We start from the raw sequence: 24,517 nt of genomic DNA, 5'->3' as shown, positions 1-24,517 counted from the left end.
TATAAATGGAAACTTCAATAAAAATTTTTTTTAAAAAGAGGATGCCTTTCTATTTTACCCTGAATTTAAAGAAAACTGCTTCTGTAACAGTATTTCAGATTTTTGGCAGCTCTTCCAGTTACATTTAAATTTAAAGGGAGAAAATTCGTCTTTAATGAGATAGCATGGAAGCACTTCTGTGTAATCAAAAAGAAATTCATTTGTAAATGTGGAACTTGTTTGACAGAAGGGAAAATTTTAACAAAGCAGGTTTGACCTGTAAAGAAATACCCAATCCTTCAGAACTACTGTCTAAAAATGCACATACGGCATTCACTGTAGAGCTCAAACATGCCCTGAGCACAGAAACTGAGAATACTAATCTAACTTACAAATGCAGAACTTAAGAAAGAAATTTCACATTTTCTGCTGGAAAAGTCACTCTGGGGGTCAGGAAGACCAGATTCTAAGAGAAAGTCTCTTCACTGGGCTCAGGAAAGGAAAGAAAGGAGGGAAGGCGGGAGTAGAAGAGTGACAGTCACGCTGCTCTATAAGGTTGCTTCTTACTCTCATTCTAACACTCACAAATTGTGATGGATTCCAGTCATCTTCAGTTCTGCTAATAAATCTGTACAGAACACACAAGTGAAGCTTTACTATTTAAAAAATGATATTTGCAAAAACAAATCTACAAACAGTTAATCTGTAACAGTATTTATAACTCTAGAGGCAAATTTCAAAGTAGGAAAGCCATTTATAATGTTTTGATTTTTCTTCCAAGTGGCCACTTCATTTGGTCAACAAGCATTCTTCTAGGTAATCTATTAAGGATACAAAGTTGAATATGACACACTTCCTGCTCTTCATAGTTTCACTAATTGAACAAATCATGGCAGCAATGGAAGTGCTATAACCAAGGTATGAAAGAGGAACAAAGGTAAAAGCTTTTCTCTTCCCAGATACATCATGGAAGTCTTTCTAGAAATGGTAGCAGCATTATAGAATGATTAAAAATGTAGACTCTGGAGCCATAGAGCCCGGGTTCACATTATTATTTCATCACTTATGAGCTCAGTGTCCTTGAACTGTCATTTAAACTCTATGTGCCTCAGTTTCCTCTTCTTTAAAATGGGAGCAATAACAGTACTTATCTCATAGAACAGTGTGATGATCAAATGAATCAAAATATGTTTGAGCACTTAGGAAAGTACCTTGTTCATAATAAGCATGTTAGGAAACCATTGACCAAAACTGTCCACCCTGGCCAGGCACAGTAATAACCACTTTGTGATTTATCTCACAACAAGAGGTCTCAATAAGGAACACAGTGCTGCAGAAAACTAACCAGGAGAATTCTAGAGGGGTCAAAAGGAAGGAGGAGACACCAACCCATAACATGTCCTGACAACCTCTCTGAAACCCTCATGCTAGAAACCATCTTGATCAAGAGATGGCACACCTCCAGGACGGGAATTGAATCAAACCACACACGGGCATAGGCAAAATGACTAGCCAGAGGAAACCCACAAAGCTAACCCCACCATGATAAACCCTGAGGCTTCAAGCCACACGGTTGAGCAGTTCTGGGCTTCCTTACCCTGCTGCTGTCTGCCCAGGTGCCCTGTCCCAAACAAGTCTTTTGCTTTCTTGTATGTGTATCTCCTCAGACAATTCCTAAGTTTAACAAGAGCCTACCAGCAGCCCCTGGAAGGAATCCTCCTGCTGGAAAATATAAGCACAAAAAATGTAAGGTGCTATTACTATTTTTTGAAAATTGATTACACATCATCTAGGAAGAAAAATATATGGGGCATAGTGGGCAGAAGGAGCAATATGTATAAAGCAGATTTTTATACAAAGGGAAAGAATGGTGTGTTTAAGACATTTCAAAGAGTTCAACATGGCTGGAATATTGCATACATCTGGAGAAATGAGGAAAGATGACACCAGAGGGATGGACAGGACATTTCATAAAGGCTTCATGCAACATGGTTAAAATATTTTTAAATAATTGAAAGATTTAAAGATTTACCTGGGTTCCTATGAAAGGCCTTAAATACGCACAAGAAATGTAGGTGTTAGATGTAGAAATTATGCTCCCCAAAATAGAGGTTTTAAGTGTAGAAATGTCTTCTAAAGTCTATGTTTTAAACTTGCAGGCAGGTAATAATTTCAACTTGTACTGATAAGCACATAATTAGATTGGCAGTTTCAGTTTTCTCAAACAGTAACCCGTGTCTGACCCTTTGTGACCCATGGACTGTAGTGCACCAGGCACCTCTGTCCATGGAATTCTCCAGGCAAAAGTATGGAGTGGGTAGCTATTCTCTTCTCCAGAGGTTTCCAACCCAGGGATTGAAATTAGGTCTCCGGCATTACAGGGGAATTCTTTACTTTCTAGGCCATGAGGGAAGCCCAAAGCCTACACGGTTAACTCTGAATTTAGCATTTTTAGTGATACACTTTGGAATATATCACTCCAAAGCTTCTGCTTTAAATCTCAGACAATTGTGAACAATAGACATATCCTGTGCTTATTTACACCAATATTTCATTCACACATTAATTGTATTTCCCATTCATTTCTCCAAGTTCCTTTCCATGAGACTATGAGTGTTAGCTACAGAAATGTATAGCCTGATATATCAGGAAAGCTGTCAGAAATGGCCAGAGGGAGAATTTAAACTTAACATACATCTTAAATAATAATCCAGATATAGACCCTTTAAGGGAGTCTGTGAGTAGAATTGTGAGATTCATTTTTAATGTCCTAGTTAGCATCTTATCAATAGTTCAAATTTAGAATAGAACTACATCATATTTAGTTTTATCACATTTTTATGTAGTCAAGAAATAAAAAGAATGATCCACCTGTCTAACACTCATGAAATATTCCAGATTTTCTTTTGGATGCATCTAAAAATATCTTCAAGCCCTAAGCAAAAATAGTCCTTGCCTGGAAGATAGTTGAACACAAAATCACAACTCCTGAGGCAAAAGAATAAAAGGTCAAATCTCTGTCCAGTTGCTCCGAAATCTGAAAGCCAAGGAAGAAAGAAAGACGGGATTTTCCAGAATATTTGAGATGACGCCACATATTTGATTAACACTGAGAACCACTTTAGCATGATGCAAAATACCCACCCACACAAAAATTAAAAAAAAACAAAAAACAAAAAAAACAACTAGATGGTGGAGGAGTAGGTGGATGTGAAGTACATCTCTCTTCACGGATATATCAAGAATACATGTTCAGACACAGAAGTGCATTCAGGACACCAGCTGAGAGTGGACAGGAGTAACTGACCAGCAAAACAGAATACATAGAACCATGCAAAACTTGGTAGGATGAAGGAACTAGGAGAAAAAAACAGGAGTGTTAGTAGAACTGGACCTACCCTCGGTGGGTGGGGGAACTGAAGCAGGGGTCTGATCCCCACATCAGGGCAATTGTCTGAGTCAGAGGAGAAACATTTAAGGCTGAGAGTGAAACAGCTGATCTGTGGCAGCCTAAGTGGAATGAGAATCAGACAGTCTTTGCCACAGCCATACATAGCCTGGACAAGAACGCTGGTCCCCTGGAAGGGGCAGCGGCTGGGATCTGGAGTTTCAGGAGTGTGGAGTGATCCCAGGGGTGAGGGCTGCTGTTGACTGTGGAGAGAAAGACCGAGAGGATGTGAGAGAGGAGATTGTAGTGGGAAATGCCGGTGAAGGAAAGCCAGGCAGCCATGGAATCAGGGTGATACTGCTGAGTCATGTGTAGGGGGTGGAGCCATCACCATAGCCTCTCTCTCCCCCACACACCAGCATCTGCAGCTGAACAATAGAGAGGCTGGTCCATCAAATGCCTGACACCCTGAACTACAGAGTAGGACCACACCCAGGGTGCCCCTTTAAGTTCCTAATACACCGATCTACAGAGTAGACCCCAGCCAGGGGGACCCCTCTATGTGTTGGACACAATGAACAACAGAGAAGGACCCCAGGCAATGGAGCCCTCTACATGCCTCAATGGGTGGAGCTATGGAGAAAGACTGGCCAAAGAGGTCTTCTGATCGCCAGTTTACAAGAGGCTTGAAAAAAAGACTCTTATAGGGCCATAACTCCTGCGGTGGAGGCAGTCCATGTTCCTGCACACTAGGTGCCACCAGGGTCCCCACAAGCCAAGCAGCTGCACCACCTTCATGCTCATCTCTCACTGGGCCAGAGGTGCCACAGGCAAAAAAGTCTTGTGTCTATGTATGCAGGGTCACTTTGGTCGTGTCCGACTCTGTGCAACCCTGTAGACTGCGGCCTACCAGGCTTCTCTGTCAGGGAGAGGGGGTCTCCAGGCAAGAATACTGGAGCATATTGGCCAATACTGGTTGCCATACCCTTCTCAGTTCAGTTCAGTTCAGTTGCTCAGTCGTGTCTGACTCTTTGCAACTCCATGAATCACAGCACGCCAGGCCTCCCTGTCCATCACCAACACCTGGAGTTCACCCAGACTCACGGTCATTGAGTCAATGATGCCGTCCAGCCATCTCATCCTCTGTCGTCCCCTTCTCCTCCTGCCCCCAATCTAGAGCACTATATTTCCTGCTGCCCTAGCCACCAATTCCCCTGAGTACCTGGTGCTGCCAGAACCCCTGTGACCCAAGCAGCTGCACCACCTCCACACCTGGCCCTCACGGGGCAAACCCAAATCCTCCAGGGAGCCTCAGGAGCAAACCCCAGTGGACGACCCACATGTAGAGGTGGAAATAAAACCACAGTTGAAATCCAGGGACACTGTGGCTAAGGAAGAAGACCCAAAACTTTCCCACCAGCTGTACAAACTACAGATTAAATCCACATGATCAATTAGGCAGATTTTGTGTATATGGAATATATAATGGATCATTGAGAGCTCCCACAAAAGAAAACGCACTAGTTCTGATAGCTGTGGGCATTGGAGGCAAGAGAGACACAGATGTATAGAATAGTCTTTTGGACTCTGTGGGAGAGGGAGTGGGGGATGATTTGGGAGAATGGCAATGAAACATGTATAATATCATATAAGAAATGAATCACCAGTCCAGGTTCGATGCAGGATACAGGATGCTTGGGGCTGGTGCACTGGGATGACCCAGAGGGATGGTATGGGGAGGGAGGTGGGAGGGGGGTTCAGGATTGGGAACACGTGTACACCGTTGTGGATTCATGTTGATGTATGGCAAACAAAAACAATATTGTAATTAGCCTCTAATTAAAATAAATAAATTTATATTAAAAAAAAAAAAGGAACACACAGTATGACCAGATTAGAATCTGAGCTGCCAGCACAGCAGGTCCAGAGATCAGCACAGTGTTGGAGGGCATCCTAGGGAGGTAAGGTGGATTGTGACCCAGTGAGGGAAAGGGCTCTGACAGCAGTGACTCAAGAAAAACATTTATTATTCTTATATTTTGACTTGTTCTGTAGATTCTTTTGGATGTTTCTTTTTTTTTCTTTCCCTCCCCCCACTGTTGTAGTTGTCAATTTTATTGGCCTTATGAAATCTAATTAAGTATTTGCGCTTTTTTTTCTCCTCAGTCATATTTTTTACTGTTGTTATAAACCTCTGCCTCTACGTTGGACTTTCGCAGTCCTGTGGAGTTTTCCTTTTTTTTTTTCTTTTCTATTTTTTTAATTTTTTAAGCCTATTATTATTTTTTCTATATTTAGTCCTTTGTTTGCTTCTCCTACTGTTCTTTTCCCTTGCAGTTAATCTTGATGTATTAGTTTAATGTATTAATTAATGTATATAAATATTCTTTATCTACCTCTATTTAACTTTACATAACTATTTTTTCTTTCTTTTCTTTCTCTCCTTTCCTCTCAATATATCTGTTAGTTTTATTTTCATTGCTTTATTCCCCAATTGGCACTTTGCTTTAATTCTGTTTTCCAGTTTATTCTTTAGTTAGTTTTGTTCTAGTAGATATAATTTTTGGTTTCCTTTGTTCGCTGGGTCAATCTATTGTACTTTATTTTTGTTGGGCTGTTTTCATTTTGCTTATGGGTGTTTATGTATAAGTGTATATTTATTGACACTTTTATTGTTGTTATAAACCTCTGCCTCTACATTGGGCTTTTGCAAGTCTGCGGAGTTTTCCTTTTTTTTTTTTTTTTCTTTTTTTCTTTTCTCTTATTATAACTTTAATTTTCTTAGACCAATTATATTTTTTCTACATTTATTCCTTTGTTTGCCTTTCCTACTGTTCTTTTCCCCTTTCAGTTAATCTTTAGTGTATATAAATCTTCTCCATCTACCTCTATTTAACTTTGCATATCTATTCTTTTTTCTTTTCCTTCTTTCCTTTCCTCTCAATATATTTGTTAGTTTTGTTTTCATTGCTTTATTTCCCACTTGGCAACTTGCTTTAGTTTTGTTTTCCAGTTTGCACTTTAGTCAGTTTTGTTGTTAACTGGTTAATAGATTTTTTATTTCCTTTGTTCACTGGGTCAAGCTACTGTACTTTATTTTTGTTAGACTGTTTCTACTTTGCTCATGGGTATATATATATATATATATGTGTGTGTGTGTGTGTGTGTGTGTGTGTGTGTGTATTCCATTATTTTAATTACTATTTGCCTGATTTTGTAACTGCCATTTGTCTGGGGTTCTTGCCTGGAGAATCCCAGGGACTGGGGAGCCTGGTGGGCTCCTATCTATGGGGTCGCACAGAGTTAGACATGACTTAAGTGACTTAGCAGCATCCTTGGTTTCTCGTTTTGGGATATTTGTTTTAATCTCAATTAATGCCATAATAAACCACTTGTGGAATCTTCACTCCTGATCAGAAATCAAGCCCTGAGCCTTTGGAGTGGGAGCACTGACTCCAAGACCCTAGACCACCAGAGAGCTAATCCTAGGGAGTATCAAACAGTGAGAACTCACACAAGTGAAACCACTTGAATACAAGATCCAGCATCACCCAGCCACCAGTAACATCCTGTGCGTGACATCTCATCTAAACAACAAACAAAGCAAAAATACAAACACGATCATCAGCAGACAGGATAACCACCTCACTCAGCCTTGCTCATCAGAGGAAAAACAAACAAGCAAACAAACAAACAAAAACTCAGCACAAATCTCACCCTATACAAGGCTTACACAAACCATTGGACCAACCTTAGCAGGGAAGAAACCAAAAGGAAGAAAGAAGTCAATGTTCTTCAGGGAAAGATTTCAACTTTCCTTGAAGCCTGGGAAAAGGAGAATTCAAACATAGTAAGTTAAAAAAATTAATGATGAAAAGGCAGAGAAATACTACACAAATGAAGGAAAAAGCTAGAAACACAGAAGTCCAAATAAATGAAAAGGAAATGGGCAAACTACCTGAAAAAGGATTCAGAATGATGATAGTAAAGATGATCAAAAACCTTGAAAATAAAATGGAGAAAATATAAGAATCAATTAGCAAAGACTTAGAAGAATTAAAGAATAAACATACAGAGACAAACAACACAATTGCTGAAATTAAAAATACTCTAGAATGAATAAATATCAGAATATCTGAAGCAGAAGAATGAAGCAGTGAGCTGGAAGATAAAATGGTGGAAATAACTTCTGAAGAGCAGAATAAAGTAAAAAGAATGAAAAGAGCTGAGGACAGTCTCAGAGACCTCTGGGACAATATCAAATGCACCAACATTCGAATGATAGGGGTCCCAGAAGAAAAAGAGAAAAAGAAAGGGTATGAGAAAATTTTTGAAGAGATTATAGTTGAAAATTTCCCCAACATGAAAAAGGAAATGGTCAATCAAGTCCAAGAAGTGCAAAGAGTCCCATCCAGGATAAATCCAAGGAGAAACACATCAAGACACATACTAATCAAACTAACAAAGATTAAGCACAAAGAAAGAATATTAAAAGCAGCAAGGGAGAAGCAACAAGTAACATACAAGGGAAACCCCATACACTTAACAGCTGATCTTTCAGCAGAAACTCTGCAGGCCAGAAGGAAATGGCAGGATATATTTAAAGAACCGAAAGGGGGAAATCTACAAGCAAGATTACTGTACTCAGCAAGGATCTCATTCAAAATTGATGGAGAAATAAAAAGCTTTTCAGACAAGCCAAAGTTAAAAGAATTCATACCACCAAACCAGCTTTACAACAAATGTTAAAGGGACTTATATAGTCAAAAAAATACAAGAGAAGAAAACAGATCTACAAAATCAACCCCAAACATTTAAGAAAATGGCAATAGGAACATATATATCAATAATTACTTTAAATGTAAGTGGATTAAATGATCCAACCAAAAGACACAGACTGGCTGAATGGATACAAAAACAAGATCCATATATATGCTGTGTAACAAGAAACCCACTTCAGACCTCAAGACACATATAGACTGAAAGTAAGAGGATGGAAAAATATATTCTATGCAAATGGGAAACAAAAGAAAGCTGGAGTAGCAATCCTCATATCAGACAAAATAGACCTTAAAATAAAGAAGATTACAAGAGATAAGGAAGGACACTACATAATGATCAAGGGATCAATCCAAGAGAAAGACATAACAATTGTAAATATCTATGCACCCAACATAGGAGCACCTTAATACATAAGACAAACACTAACAGACATACAAGGAGAAATTAACAGTAACACAATAATAGTAGGAGACTTTAACACCCCACTCACACCAATGGACAGATTATTAAAACAAAGAATTAAAAAGGAAACACAAGTTTTAAATGATGCATTAGATGAGATGGATCTCATTGATATCTTCAGGACATTCCATCCAAATGCAGAAGAATACACCTTCCTTCTTCTCAAGTGCACATGGAACATTCTCCAGGATAGACCACATCTTGGGTCACAAATCAAACCTCAATAAGTTTAAGAAAATTGAAATCGTATCAAGTGTCTTCCACAACTAGATATCAATTACAGGAAAAAAACTGTAAGAAACCCAAACACATGGAAATTAAACAACACATTTCTAAATAATCAACAGGTTACTGAATAAATCAAAAGGGAAAGCAAAAAATTTCTAGAAACAAATGAAAATGAAAACACAACAACTCAAAATATCTATGGGATACAGTGAAAGCAGTTCTAAGAGGGAAGTTTATAGCAATACAATCCTACCTCAAGAAACAAAAAAAACATCTAATAGACAACCTAACTACACCTAAAACAACTGGAAAAAGAAGAAGAACAACAACAACAAAAAAAAAACAAAATTAGTAGAAGGAAAGAAATCATAAAGATCCAAGCAGAAATAAATGAAAAAGAAATTAAAGAAACTATAGTAAATATTAATAAAACTACAAGCTGGTTCTTTGAGAAGATAAACAAAATGACAAGTGTTTAGCCAGACTCGTCAAGAAAGAAAAAAGAGAAGAATCAAATCAACAAATTAGAAATTAGAAATGAAAAAAAAAGGTTACAACAGACAATGCAGAAATACAAAGGATTATAAGAGACTATTATGAACAACTATACAGCAATAAAATGGATAACCTGGAAGAAATGGACAGGTTCTTAGAAAAATTCAATCTTCCAAGACTGAACCAGGAAGAAATAGAAATTATGAACAACCCAATAACAAGCACTGAAATTGAAGCTGTGATCAAAAATCTCCCAAAAAATAAAAGCCCAGAACCAGATGGCTTCACAGGAGAATTCCATCAAACATTTAAAGAAGAGCTAATGCCTATCCTTCCAAAATCCTTTCAAAAAATTGCAGAGGAAGGAACATCCAAACTCATTCTATGAGGCCAACATCACCCTGATACCAAAATCAAACAAAGACAACACACAAAAAAGAAAACTACAGGCCAATATCACTGATAAACATAGGTGTAAAAATCTTCAACAAAATTTTAGCAAACAGAATTCAGCAACACATCAAAAAGCTCATACACCATGATCAAGTTGGGTTTATTTCAGGGATGCAAGGAGTCTTCAATATATGCAAATCAATCAACATGATACACCATATTAACAAACTGAAAAATAAAAAACATATGATCATCTCAATAGATGCAGAAAAAGCTTTTGACAAAATGCAGCAACCAGTTATGATTTAAACTCTTCAAAAATGGGCATAGAAGGAACCTACCTCAACATAGTAAAGGCCATATATTATAAGCCTACAGCAAACATTATTCTCAACAGTGAAAAACTGAAAGCATTCCCCCTAATATCAGGACCAAGACAAGGATGTCCACTTTCACCACAATTATTCAACATAGTTCTGGAAGTCCTAGCTACAGCAATCAGAGAAGGAAAAGAAACAAAAGGAATCCAAATTGGAAGAAGGAAAGCTCTCACTGTTTGCAGGTGACATGATATTGTACACAGAAAACCCTAAAGATAGTATCAGAAAATTACTAGGGTTAATCAGTGAATTTAGCAAAGTTGAAGGATACAAAATCAATACACAGAAATAATTTGTATTTCTATAATACTAACAATGAAAAATCAGAGACAGAAATTAAGGACTCAATCCCCTTCACCATTGCAACAAAAAGAATTAAGTATCTAGGAATAAACTTACCTAAGGAGACAAAAGAACTGTACACAAAAAAATTTAAGACACTAATCAGATCAGATCAGATCAGATCTGTCGCTCAGTAGTGTCCAACTCTTTGAGACCCCATGAATCGCAGCACACCAGGCCTCCCAGTCCATTAGCAACTCCCAGAGTTCACTGAGACTCACGTCCATCGAGTCAGTGATGACATCCAGCCATCTCATCCTCTGCCGTCCTCTTCTCCTCCTGCCCCCAATCCCTCCCAGCATCAGAGTCTTTTCCAATGAGTCAACTCTTCACATGAGGTGGCCAAAGTACTGGAGTTTCAGCTTTAGCATCATTCCTTCCAAAGAAATCCCAGGACTAATCTCCTTCAGAATGGACTGGTTGGATCTCCTTGCAGTCCAAGGGACTCTCAAGAGTCTTCTCCAACACCACAGTTCAAAAGCATCAATTCTTCGGTGCTCAGCCTTCTTCACACTCCAACTCTCACATCCATACATGACCACAGGAAAAACCATAGCTTTGACTAGATGAACCTTTGTTGGCAAAGTAATGTCTCTGCTTTTGAATATGCTATCTAGGTTGGTCATAACTTTCCTTCCAAGGAGTAAGCGTCTTTTAATTTCATGGCTGCAGTCACCATCTGTAGTGATTTTGGAGCCCAGAAAAATAAAGTCTGACACTGTTTCCACTGTTTCCCCATCTATTTCCCATGAAGTGATGAAACCGGATGCCATGATCTTCGTTTTCTGAATGTTGAGCTTTAAACCAACTTTTTCACTCTCCACTTTCACTTTCATCAAGAGGCTTTTGAGTTCCTCTTCACTTTCTGCCATAAGGGTGGTGTCATCTGCATATCTGAGGTTACTGATATTTCTCCCGGCAAGCGTTTCTCATGATGTACTCTGCATAAGTTAAATAAACAGGGTGACAATATATGAAAGAAATCAAAGATGACATAAACAGATGGAGAGAGATTCCATGTTCCTGGGTAGGAAGAATCAATATTGTGAAAATGACTATACTACCAAACACAATCTACAGATTCAATGCAATCCCTATCAAATTCAGTTCAGTTCAGTTCAGTCACTCAATCAAGTCTGACTCTTTGAGACCCCATGAACTGCAGCACACCAGGCCTTCCCGTCCATCACCAACTCCCGGATTCCACCCAAACCCATGTTCATTGAGTTGGTGATGCCATCCAACCATCTCATCCTCTGTCATCCCCTTCTCCTCCTGCCTTCAACCTTTCCCAGCATCAGGGTCTTCTCAAATGAGTCAGCTCTTCACATCAGGTGGCCAAAGTATTGGAGTTTCAGCTTCAACATCAGTCCTTCCAATGAACACCCAGGATGGATCTCCTTTAGGATGGATTGGTTGGATCTCCTTGCAGTCCAAGGGACTCTCAAGAGTCTTCTCCAACACCACAGTTCAAAAGCATCAATTCTTCAACACTCAGCTTTCTTTATAGTCCAACTCTCACATCCATACATGACCACTGGAAAAACCATAGCCTGGACTAGATGGACCTTTGTTGACAAAGTAATATCTCTGCTTTTTAATGTGCCATCTAGGTTGGTCATAACTTTCCTTACAAGGAGTAAGAGTCTTTTAATTTCATGGCTGCAGTCACCATCTGCAGTGATTTTGGAGCCCAAAAAAATTACCAATGGCACTGTTCACAGAACTAGAACAAAAAAATTCACATTTTATATGGAAACACAAAAGACCCCAAATAGCCAAAGCAGTCTTGAGAAAGAAGAATGGAGCTGGAGGAATCAACCTTCTTGACTTCAGATTATACTACAAAGCTACAGTCATCAAGACAGTATGGTACTGGCACAAAAACAGAAATATAGACCAATGCAACAAGATAGAAAGCCCAGAAATAAACCCATGAACCTATGGATACCTTATTTTTCAGCTAACAGTCTCCCAACTGAGCTATTCCGGCTCCCTTGGATACCTTATTTTTGACAAAGCAGTCAAGAATATACAATGGGGCAAAGACAGCCTCTTCAATAAATGGTGCTGGGAAAAATGGACAGCTACATGTAGAAGAATGAAATTAGAATACTTCCTATCACCATGCTGCTGCTGCTGCTAAGTCGCTTCAGTTGTGTCCAACTCTATGCGACCCCATAGATGGCAGCCCACCAGGCTTCCCCGTCCCTGGGATTCTCCAGGCAAGAACATTGTAGTGGGTTGCCATTTCCTTCTCCAATGCATGAAAGTGAAATGTGAAAGTGAAGTCTCTCAGTCATGTCTGACTCTTAGCGACCCCATGGATCCACCAGGCTCCTCCATCCATGGGATTTTTATCACCATACACAAATATAAACTCACAATGGATTAAAGAAACTATAAAACTCTTAGAGGAAAACATAGGCAGAACACTTGATGACATAAATCAAAGCAAGATCCTCTATGACCCACGTCCTAGAATAACCAAAATAAAAACAAAAGTAAACAAGTGGGACCTGACTAAACTTAAAAGCTTTTGCACAGCAAAGGATAATAAGCAAGGTGAAAAGACAGCCCTCAGAATGGGAGAAAATAACAGCAAATGAAACAAATGACTAAGGATTAATTTCCAAAATATACAAGCAGATCATACAACTCAATACCAGAAAAACAAACAACCCAATCAAAAAGTGGGGAAAAGACCTAAACAGACATTTCTCCAAAGAAGACATACAGATAACTAACAAACACATGAAAAGATGCTCAACATCGCTCATTATTAGAGAAATGCAAATCAAAACTACAATGAGATATTACCTCACATCAGTCAGAATGGCCATCATCAAAAAGTCTACAAACAATAAATGCTGGAGAGGGTGTGGAGAAAAGGGAATGCTCTTGAACTGCTGGTGGGAATGTAAATTGATACAGCCAACATGGAAGACAGTATGGAGATTCCTTTAAAAACTAGGAATAAAACTATCATAGGACCCAGCAATCCCACTCCTAGGCATATACCCTGAGGAAACCAAAATTGAAAGAGATACATGTATCCCATTGTTCAGTGCAGCACTATTTACAATTGCTAGAACATGGGAGCAACCTAAATGTCCATCAACAGATGAATGAATAAAGAAGTTATGGTACATATACACAATGGAATATTACTCAGCCATAAAAAGGAATGCATTTGAGTCAGTTCTGATGAGGTGGATGAACGTAGAACCTATTATACAGAGTGAAGTCAGAAAGAGGAAGATAAATAGTGTATTCCAACTCATATATATGGAATCTAGAAAAATGGTACTTAGAATTTATTTACAGGGTTATAATGGAGAAACAGACATAGAGAATAGACTTATGGACATGGGGAGAGGGAAAGAGAGGGTAAGATGTATGGAGAGAATAACATGGAAACTTATATTACCATATGTAAAATAGATAGCCAATGGGAATTTTCTGTATGGCTCAAGAAACTCAAGCAAGGGCTGTGTATCAACCTAGAGGGGTGGGATGGGGAGGGAGATGGGAAGGAAGTTCAAAAGGGAGGGGATATATGTATACTGATGGCTGATTCATGTTGAGGTTTGATAGAAAACAAAATTCTGTAAAGCAATTATCCTTCAATAAAAGTAAATTAATTTTAAATAAAAATTTAAAAAATTGTTTAAATTATTTTTAAACTTGAAAACAGATATTGTATGTTTGTGTAAATGTATAAAATTACTGCTATTAGATCAAGTCACTTATAAAATCAAGTAGAAACATCTGGAAAGAAATAAGGAACAGAAGTGTATTGTTTTCCCCACACCAGTAGTTAGTGTCTCAGGACCACTTTACATTATTAACAATTATTAACAATCAAAAAGAACTTTGGTTTTGTAGGTGATATGTATTGATGCTTACTATTAATATATTAGAAGTTTTAAATATATTTAATTAATAATTTATATGAAAATAGCCATAATAACCAATGACAGGTTAAAACACATTTTTTAAATAAAAAGTGGCTTTATTTTTAAAACATAAAAGTAGTGAGAAGAAAGGTATTGTCTTACAGCTTTGCAAATATCATTTAATAGGCTCAGTAGAAGACTACTGAATTCTCTATTGCACTATATTCTTTTGTTTAAAAAATTAAAAAAATAAAATAAAATAAATAAATAAATAAAAGACATGAAAGGTTAGTTGAAAAGGGGAGTATTTTAATAGCATTTTCAGATAATTTTGGATATTACATATGCATACTAAGTCCAAAGTGAACAAATGGTAGTTTCTTAGAGTTTAGCTGCAATGTGAAATTTGGAACTATGTCAATGAATTTTGTATACTCATACTTATGTTAAAATCACTTATCTATCTTGTATTTCGAATGGATCTTTTACTTACGCATGATTACAAATGTCAGCTTTGGTCATTTGGAAAATATTGGTTCATGAGTTATGCAAACCTCCCAAATGTTGCTTGTTGTTGTTCAGTCGTTAAGTGATGTCCAATTCTTTGTAACCCCATGAACTGCAGCATGACAGGCTTTGCTTTCCATCACTACTCTTTGCAACCCCATGAATTGCAGCATGCCAGGCTTCACCGTCCATCACCATCTCCCCGAGTTTGCTCAAACTCATGTCCATTGAGTCAGTGATGCCATTCAACCATCTTATCCTCTGTCATCCCCTTCTCCTCCTGCCTTCAGTCCTTCCCAGCATCAGGGTCTTTTCCAGTGAGTCAGCTCTTCACATCAGGTGGCCAAAGTATTGGAGTTTCAGCTTCAGCGCCAGTCCTTACAATGAATATTCAGGGTTGAATTCCTTTAGGATTGACTGGCTTGATCTCCTTGCTGTCCAAGAGACTCTCAAGAGTCTTCTCCAGCACCACAGTTCATAAGTGTCAATTCTTCAGCACTCAGCATTCTTTATGGCCTAACTCCCATATCTATACATGACTACTTGGAAAAACCGTAGCTTTAACTATACAGAACTTTGTCAGGGAAGTGATGGCTCTGCTTTTTAATACACTGTCTAGGTTTGTCATAGCTATTCTTCCAAGGAGCAAGCTTCTTTTAATTTCATGACTGCAGTCACCATCCACATTGATTTTGGAGCCCAAGAAAATGGAATCTGACACTTTTCACATTTTCCCTGTCTATTTGCCATGAAGTGATGGGACCAGATGCCATGATCTTAGTCTTTTAAATGCTGGGTTTTAAGCCAGCTTTTTCACTGTCTTTTTTCAGCTTTATCAAGAGGTTCTTTAGTTCTTCTTCACTTTCTGGTACCTTCTATCAAATAATATAAAAACCAAATTCATTAATACATCACCAAACTCATCAAAAAATCTTCAATTATTGGGAAGCTATCAAGCTTATAATGACAAATACAAGTTTTCCAAAATTCTAATTTTCACTCAAATTTCATCACTGGTAAGTATTGTGTATGGAAGAAACAGCCTCATTTCATTTATACTCATGAAAATAGCTGACTAAATGTACAAGTTTGATAGTTTTTCTGTATTTCAAAAATGGTGTTCCATAAGTGGCTGTTGCAGCTGGCAACTCAATCATACAAATGCTTCTTCTAAAGACAATTCACATATTTCAGTGTGCTTTATGCATGTATTCTATTTTTAATATAAAATATTATAAAGACATGTACTCAGGGACCAAATTTTTTTTAAATTATAGTACATGTATGGTGGTGGAGAATGCAGTTTAAAGCTACAGCTTTGATTTACAATTAAGGTATCAACAGCTTTGTCATTTCTTTTGCACCATTGTATAAATACCAGTTCAGTAAAAATAATAAATAACATCTTATCAAAGGGTCTCAGAGACCCCAGGTTTTGTGGACTACAATTTAGGAACAGCTGTTCTAGCCCTTCTGTTCTTCAAACAATTCCTATGACTTCAAATCCCATTAGTTTCCCCTAGTATCTCTCTTGTTGATATACAAAGCCTATCAAGGTTGAAAGTGATGGCAGCCAATCCTAGCTTCTCTGCTGCCTGAAATTTATCTAAGAGTTAACTTCATCCCATTATAATTGCTAGCAAGTAGATCAGACTGATCAATAAATTCATAGTCAGTGTTGTTTTTACCTGTAATATTTACTTCTACAGAAACTACAAAACTAAACCATACCAAGAAAATTATTAAAGTTTCCACTTCTGGATGTATAACCAAAAAATTGAAAGCAGAGTCTCAAAGAATTAGTTGCTTACACATGTTTATAGCAGCACAGTTCACAATAGGCAAGAGGTGGAAGCAATACAAATGTCCTTCCACAGAAGCACGGATAAACAAAATATGGCATGTACATACAGTGGAGTAGCATTCAGCTTTTAATAGGAAGGAAATTCTGTCACCTGCTACAAAATGGATGAGGACATTGTGCTAAATGAAATAAGCCAGGCACAAAAAGGTAAATACTATAAAATTCCACTTACTGAGGCATCTAAAGTAGTCAAATTCACAGAAACAAGAATGGGGGTTGTCAGGGGCTGAGGGAGGAGGAAAGGGAAACTGTTTAGTGGACATCAAGTTTCAGATTCAGAAGATGAAGTTCTGGAGATGTGTTTCACAATAATGTGTGTACTTAACACTGCTAAACTGTACACATAAAAATGCTTGAGATGGTAAATTCCATGTCTTTCACCACAATAAAAAAATGTCAATTATATTTCTAAATATGTCATACACTAAGTAACGTTCAATGTATGTTTCCATTTATATAAAGTACAAAGAGAGGCAAAACTGATCTAAAATATTTAAGAATATATATTGAAAAGAAAGAAAGAAGGAAAACTACAGAAATAATTATCAATAAGGTCAAAATCAAGGTTAGCTTTAGTGTGGAAAGAGGGGTTTGTGATCGGGAAAGGACTGAGAGTAGCTTCTGGCAGGCTGGCGATGTTCTGATTCCCAACCTCTGTGGCAGACACAGGGGTATTTGTATTATAACAATCTGTTAATCTATGTGTTATGCATTTTTCTGTGTGTGTGTGTGTGTGTGTGTGTGTTTTAACCACCAGAACAAAAAAATTGAAAGAAGGAAACCAAGGCACTGAGACCTTGTAAGTTTTCTGTCTTCACATAACTTATAAGTGGCAAAGCTGAAGAACTCAGGTGTCTGGACCACAGGGCCCATTTTTGTAGCTACTTAATGAGTACAAAATTAAGAAATAAACCTTGAGTCATGAAAACTAAGGTCTGAAAGTATTAAACTGAAGAAGATCACAATGACACGTAAAGATAATCCAAAATACAATTTGCAGAAGCCAAACAACAGCTCAGTTCAACAAGCATCAGCTGAACTTATAAAATGTGCCAGACCCTACACTAGATATTGAAAATAGAGAAATAAATAAGACACGTTCCCAGCACTTGAGAGTTTTGTAATATAGTGAGACAGATATATCAGTTTATCATTACAACACAGTGTGGTCTCTTACAGCCTGGGAGGTCTTGTGTGGGGTGGAGGGGGTGAGGAATGGAGACAGGACTGTGGGAGCTTCAAGAACTCTTATTCTGTGAATCACAGTTACAAATGAGTTGGAAATAGGAAAGAGTAGAAAGGGTCTTTCAGGCAAAGAAGATAACATCAGCAGAACTGGAATCAAGAAAACCCTCAGTATAATACATATTGCAGAAACACGACATGTGAGATAGAAAATGGTCAAGACAAAGCTGGAAATATTTGGACAAAGATCCATTTCTCTCTGTGACCTAACAAGTTACCAGCTAATAAGGAACAGATAGCATTATCCCTACAACTAGCTCTGAGGCCTTGGGTATGTCATTTCCTCTGTCAGAGCCTCAGATACCTTGTTAAAGAGGGACCTTGAACTATTAATGGATAGCCTCCAAGATCAGCCACTCCTGGATCTGATTCTAAAGTTTCATGAAGCAATGTCAAATCTGGTAGTCAGTGTCATTAAACACTTCTGTGAAAAAAAGAAACTAATAAAGAGATCTATTCTATATAACTCTGAAAAACTGAAAGCTCAAGCAAGGAACCAAAAATGAAAAGGTATATAAACTGCCTCATCAAATACAAAGATTTCTAAATGTAAATCAAAACTATAATGTATAAAATGCCTCAGACATATTGGTAATATTTTTTGAGTGTTTACCCTACATCAGATGCTTTACCTGTATTATTTCATTTAATCCTCAAACACCTCTGAAACTGGCCTTCTTGCCTTGATTTTAAATAAGAATCAGAGTTTTGGGATACTAAAAAACTTATCCAAACTCCTCACGAAGGAGATAGGAGAGCCGAAGTTGTGCAGGTTTGTCAACTTTCCGAACATATTAGGATTCCCATAAAAGTAAGTGGAAAGAATATGCTATTTCTTGAGAATCCATATACTCAATTTACATAAGCCCAATATCATCACTCTCAATTCTATGTAATATTTATGCTTCACTTTGCATGCTTAGAAGATGTAAAAAACATGACAATGATAGCTTTTAGCAACTGAATTACTGTTTATCCAGAAATTATCTGTTCAAAATAAATGAAATTATATTTACAACTACCCAGGCTGTACCCAAAATGCTTTTAAGCAGCCCAAAATGCTTTTAAGCAGTCGCTGTAAGTTTATTCATGTGTTGAAACACTAACACAAAAAGAAAAAATGGATTATACTAAGATTAAATTAAGAGTCTCCTTAAAATAACAATCCCCAAGGCAGTCATAGACACTAACAAATCCATTTCTCAGAAGTTATTTCCAAGGAAGGAAAATAAAAATCTTCAGGCCTTGGCTGTTGCTATTGAACAGAAAATCAAATGAAATAAGGCATTTCCAGTGACTGTTCACAGGAGAGGTGACCGCTTGGTTCAGAAATTAGCTATTCTCTATCTTTAGATTTAAAAAAATGGTTTCCCCCTAAATGTAACATAAACATTTAATTCTATGCAGGCCTTTTGGTTTTTTGATCAGCTATTGGTGTATGATGAGCATGACAAAAGGAAGAACAGTGAACGCCACAGCAACAGCAATGAGACAGGAACAGCACAGAGCACTTCAAACTTCATCTAAATGCCATTCTTGAACTTGACTGTGCATCAGAATCCCCTGCAGGGCTTATGAAGCACAGCTTAGTGAACCTCACCCCCAACCTCCGACCCCACCCGCACACACCCAAGCTTCTGATTCAGTAGTCAGGAGAGGAGCCCAAGAACTTGCATTTAAATTACCTTCACTGGCAATGCAGTCTGTGAACCACATCTATGCCTGGTTTTGGAAGTGAAGTTATAAATTTCCATGTGCTATTTATAATTGATAAGTGGATTCATTGTTGATAGATGACAATCCTTCAAGTGTGTGGTGGACAGTTAACAGACAGATTGTTTTGGTTATTTGCAAAATGTAAAATTGTTGTTGCTGTTGTTTAGTTACTAAGCTAAGTCCAACTCTTTTGTGACCCCACAGATTGTAGCCCACCAGGCTCCTCTGTCCATGGGATTTCCCAGGCAAGAATACTGGAGTGGGTTGCCATTCCCTTCTCGCATTCTGACCCAAGGATTGAACCCATGTATCCTGTATTGGCAGGTGGATTCTTTACCACTGAGCCACCAGAGAAGCCCAAATGTAACTCTAATCAACTTTAATCATTGGTAAGATTAACAGTTAATCTTAATGTTAAGCTTAGAATTCTAAGTCTGCATTTTTGCTATAAATATGTAATAAAAAATCATAGCATCTATTGAGAAGCTATTGCATGCCAGGAACTGTGAAACTTATCTTAATACCTAGAATTTGATTTAATCTTAATTAAAAATCTAATATACAAATTTCATTATTATTGTTATTCCCAGTTATAATAATAAATATTCTTAGAGAAGTGAAATCACTGCCAAAGTTTACACTGTTAGTAATTGATGGAAGCAAGCTTCAACCCAAGAAGTCTGACTCCAGAGTTGGAGTTTTATTTTGCCTCATAGTCTATGGCCTCCTGAATAAATAGCACAGTGACTATCAGCAGTGAAAATTATCATCTCAAACTCTAAACTGAAATGTGAAACTCTAAAACCAAAACACGAAATAATTTATGAGCATAGGCACAGAACTGCACAGAATCCCAGACCCACTGTACCAAAGAATGTGGTTCAGTTCAATTCAGTTCAGTCACTCAGTCGTGTCCGAATCTTTGCGATCCCATGAATCGCAGCACGCCAGGCCTCCCTGTCCATCACCAACTCCCGGAGTTCACTCACATTCACATCCATAGAGTCAGCGATGCCATCCAGCCATCTCATTCTCTGTCATCCCCTTCTCCTCCTGTCCCCAATCCCTCCCAACACCAGAGTCTTTTCCAATGAGTCAACTCTTTGCATGAGGTGGCCAAAGTACTGGAGTTTCAGCTTTAGCATCATTCCTTCCAAAGAAGAGATAAGAAAGGCTTCTTAAGTGAACAATGCAAAGAAATAGAGGAAACAATAGAATGAGAAAGACTACAGATCTCTTCAAGAAAATTAGAGATACCAAGGGAACATTTCATGCAAAGATGGACACAATAAAGGACAGAAATGGCATGAACCTAAAAGAAGCAGAAGAAATTAAGAAGTGGCAAGAATAAATAAAAGAACTATACAAAAAAGTGTTAATCATCTGGATAACCATGATCACTCACCTAGAGGTGTGAAGTCAAATGGGTGTTAGGAAGCATTACTATGAACAAAGCTAATGGAGGTGATGGAATTCCAGTTGAGCTATTTCAAATCCTAAAAGATGATCCTGTTAAAGTGCTGCACTTAATATGCCAGCAAATCTGGAAAACTCAGCAGTGGCCACAGGACTGGAAAAGGTCAGTTTTCATCCCAATCCCAAAGAAGGGCAGTACCAAAGAATGTTCAAACAACTGCACAATCACATTCATCTCACATATTAGCAAGGTCGTGCTCAAAAATCCTTCAAGTTAGGCTTCAATACTATGTGACCCAAGAACCTCCAGATGTAAAAGCTGGATTTAGAAAAGGCAGAGGAACCAGAGATCAAATTGCGAACATCTGTTGGATCATAGAAAAAGCAAGAGAGTTTCAGGAAAACATCTATTTCTGCTTTATTGACTATGCCAAAGCCTTTGACTGTGTGGATCATAACAAAATTTGGAAAATTCTGAAAGAGATGGGAATTCCAGACCACCTTATCTGCCTCCTGAGAAACCTGTATGCAGGTCAAGAAGTGACAGTTAGAACTGGACAAGGAACAAAGGACTGGTTCAAAATTGGAAAAGGAGTACATCAAGGCTGTATATTGTCACCCTACCTATTTAACTTATATGCAGAGTACATCATGCAAAATGCCAGGCTGGATGAATCACAAGCTGGAATCAAGATTGCCAGAAGAAATATCAGCAAACTCAGTTATACAGATGATACCACTTTAATGGTAGAAAGTGAAGAAGGACTAAACAGTCTCTTGATGAAGATGAAAGAGATGAGTGAAAGTTGGCTTAAAACTCAACATTAAAAAAACTAAGATCATGGTATCTGGTTCCATCATTTCATGGCAAATAGACGGGGAAAAGATGGAAACAGTGATAGACTTTATTTTCATGGGCTCTAAAATCACTTTAATAATAATAATTCTTTCAATCCAAGAACATGGTATATTTTTCCATCTGTTTATGTCATCTCCAACTTCTTTCATCAGTGTCTTATAGTTTTCTGAGTATTACTCTTTTACCTCCTTACGTAGGTTTACTCCTAGGTATTTTGTTCTTTTTGATGCAATAGTCAATGTGTTTACTTCCTTAATGTCTCTTTCTGATATATAAATAGCTCATACAACTCAACAACAACAAAAAAAACAACAATTAAAAAAATGGGCAGAAGACCTGAATAGACATTTTTCCAAAGAGGACACACAGAGAGATGGCCAACAGGCACATGAAAAAATACTCAATATTGTGAATCATTAGGGAAATGTAACTCAAAATCACAATATCACGTCTGGATAGCTATTATCAAAAAGAACACAAATAACAAATATTGGCAAGGACATGTGGAAAAATGAACTCTTGTGTACTATTGGTGGCAGTATAAAGTGGTGGAGCTGCTATGGAAAATAGTATGGAGATTTCTCCAAAAATTAATTAAAATTCAAATAAATTAAATTTAATTCTAATTAAATTTAAAAATTAATTATGAGTCATTAACTATCATGACTCATCAATTCCACTTCCAATATAAATTGAAAAGAAACAAAAACACTAATTCAAAAAGATACATGTATCCCAATATTTATAGCAGTATTATTTACAACTGCCAAGATATGGAAGCAACTTCAGTGTCCATCAACAGATGAATGGATAAGAGGATGTGGTATGTATATATTTACATATAATTGTATATGTATACACAATGGAATACTACTCAACTATAAAAAGGGTGAAATTTTGCTATTTGTAATAAAATGAACGAACTTGGATGGTATTATGCTAAGTGAAATAAGTCAGATAAAGAAGGACAAATGGCATACAATATAATGTACATGTGGAATCTAAAAAAGACAACAAACTAGTGAATATAACAAAAAAGAAACAAACTCACTGAAACAGAAAAGAAATGATTGGTTCCCAATGTATAGGAGGAAGGAGGGAGGGGCTATACAGGGGTAGGGGTTAAGAGGTACAAGCAATTATGTATAAAATAAGGTAGAAGGATACATTGTACAATGCAAGGAATATAGCCAATATTATCTAATAACTATAAATGGAGTATAACCTTTAAAAATTGTGAATCATCATATTGTATACCTGTAACAAATATTATGATACATCAACTATGCTGCTGCTAAGTCACTTCAGTCGTGTCCGACTCTGTGCGACTCCATAGACGGCAGCCCACCAGGCTCCCCCGTCCCTGGGATTCTCCAGGCAAGAACACTGGAGTGGGTTGTCATTTCCTTCTCCAATGCATGAAAATGAAAAGTGAAAAGGAAGTCGCTCAGTCGCATCCAACTCTTCGCGACCCCATGGACTGCAGCCTACCAGGCTCCTCCGTCCATGGGATTTTCCAGGCAAGAGTACTGGAGTGGAGTGCCATTGCCTTCTCTGATACATCAACTGTACTTCAATTTAAAAAAAAAAACTATACATGAATCAGAATGGAATTCTAAAAAATGTTCAAGTACAGCATGTGAGGCATAAAATTAAGGGAAAAACAAAAAAAAAACAAATAACAAACAGAAAACTAAAATTAAAATATCAGATTTCAACACCACCAACCAATAGTAACTAATCAATATTTATAGAACATTTCACCCAACAAAAGGTGAATATACATTATTTTCCAGTAAATATAGCCCAAGACACCATCAGATCAGGTCAGATCAGTCGCTCAGTCATGTCCAACTCTTTGCGACCCCATGAATCGCAGCACGCCAGGCCTCCCTGTCCATCACCAACTCCCGGAATTCACCCAGACTCACGTCCATCGAGTCAGTGATGCCATCCAGCCATCTCATCCTCTGTCATCCCCTTCTCCTCTTGCCCCCAATCCCTCCCAGCATCAGAGTCTTTTCCAATGAGTCAACTCTTCACATGAGGTGGCCAAAATACTGGAGTTTCAGCTTTAGCATCATTTCTTCCAAAGAAATCCCAGGGCTGATCTCCTTCAGAATGGACTGGTTGGATCTCCTTGCAGTCCAAGGGACTCTCAGGAGTCTTCTCCAACACCACAGTTCAAAAGCATCAATTCTTTGGCACTCAGCCTTCTTCACAGTCAACTCTCACATCCATACATGACCACAGGAAAAACCATAGCCTTGACTAGACGAACCTTTGTTGGCAAAGTAATGTCTCTGCTTTTGAACATGATATCTAGGTTGGTTATAACTTTCCTTCCAAGGAGTACCATATGCCTGGCCATAAAACAACTTTTAACAAATTTAAAACAATTAAAATCATACAAAATGTACTCCCTGACCATAATGAAATCAAATTAGAAATCAGTAAGACAAAGATGACTGTAAATTAATGAACACATTTATAAATAATCCATTAGTAAAAAGGAAGTTTTAAGGGAACTGAAAACATACATTAAAATGAATGAAAATGAAA

The 24,517-nt window shown here is 37.7% G+C and overlaps 1 long non-coding RNA gene across 37 annotated transcripts in view; it reads right to left on the bottom strand.

Annotated features, from left to right (window-relative positions):
- The window catches only part of LOC147363323 (uncharacterized), a 504,516-nt gene that overhangs the window by 403,926 nt on the left and 76,073 nt on the right, over positions 1-24,517 (bottom strand). For 2 of the 37 annotated variants that reach the window (XR_015136956.1, XR_015136963.1), the window contains one exon: positions 10,400-11,390. The exons of 33 other annotated variants lie outside the window; for them this stretch is intronic. This is a non-coding gene — a long non-coding RNA (uncharacterized LOC147363323). Of the gene's footprint in view, positions 1-10,399; positions 11,391-14,496; positions 15,731-24,517 lie in introns of those variants that run through there. 2 more of the 37 variants (XR_015136960.1, XR_015136954.1) reach the window with 2 other exon arrangements.

Source organism: Bos grunniens, chromosome 11 (genome assembly GCF_055505025.1).
Source record: "Bos grunniens cultivar Pamir isolate PY7600 chromosome 11, Bosgru_T2T1.0, whole genome shotgun sequence".
Classification (NCBI taxonomy): Eukaryota; Metazoa; Chordata; class Mammalia; order Artiodactyla; family Bovidae; genus Bos; species Bos grunniens.
The sequence above is the reverse complement of the archived record's forward strand: the minus strand, read 5'-3'. Positions and strand labels throughout refer to the sequence as shown.